Source organism: Heterodontus francisci, unplaced genomic scaffold (genome assembly GCF_036365525.1).
Source record: "Heterodontus francisci isolate sHetFra1 unplaced genomic scaffold, sHetFra1.hap1 HAP1_SCAFFOLD_102, whole genome shotgun sequence".
NCBI classification, from domain to species: Eukaryota; Metazoa; Chordata; class Chondrichthyes; order Heterodontiformes; family Heterodontidae; genus Heterodontus; species Heterodontus francisci.
The window spans coordinates 6,105,283-6,105,954 of record NW_027140380.1 but is presented as its reverse complement, the minus strand read 5'-3'; positions in this window follow the sequence as shown (position 1 = coordinate 6,105,954).

The following is a 672-nucleotide window of genomic DNA, read 5'->3' as shown; positions in this document are numbered from 1 at the left end:
TTGAAACTGTTTGGCAATGTAATTTTTGCAGATTTTTATGAATAAAGTATATTTTGGAAATAAAAAAAAAAGTTCAAAGCAATACAGTGGTTTTTGTCATGGTTTATTCCAAGCAGCTTGATAACACAGGAGTCTGTGCTCTATAGACTGTTCCCAGGGACGCACACTGATACAAACATCAACTGCTTGGAGGACTATCAATTCAGCGGGAGATGCCTTTTGGTTTGCCAGAAACTTGCTGCTCTTCCAGTGCAAAGAGTTGTCTGTGACGGAATGTTGCAGACTGGCACGTTTCAAGGTCCAGGACTACGTGCTGAGGGGTGCACTTAAGCTTGGGGCAGCCGCAGCAAAGGCTCAATGGGGAAAGGCCACAGTGTAAGGTCCCCCCACCAAGCTGAACTGAGGGGCTGGATCCATGGGAAACCCCTCGAACTGTATCGGGAAAATTCTGTGTGCTGTAAATGTAAAATGACAATGAAATGGAAGAGTTGTGAGGCAACTCATGATTGTATAGAAGGAAACTGATCACCTTTGCACTGTTTGTATTTTTTGACTTGATGCTGTTTTAAACTGTTTGGGAATGTAATTTTTACAGATTTTTATGAATAAAGTATATTTTGGAAATAAAGAAAAAAGTTCTCCCAGGATGAGGCTAACCTATTGTACTGTGGG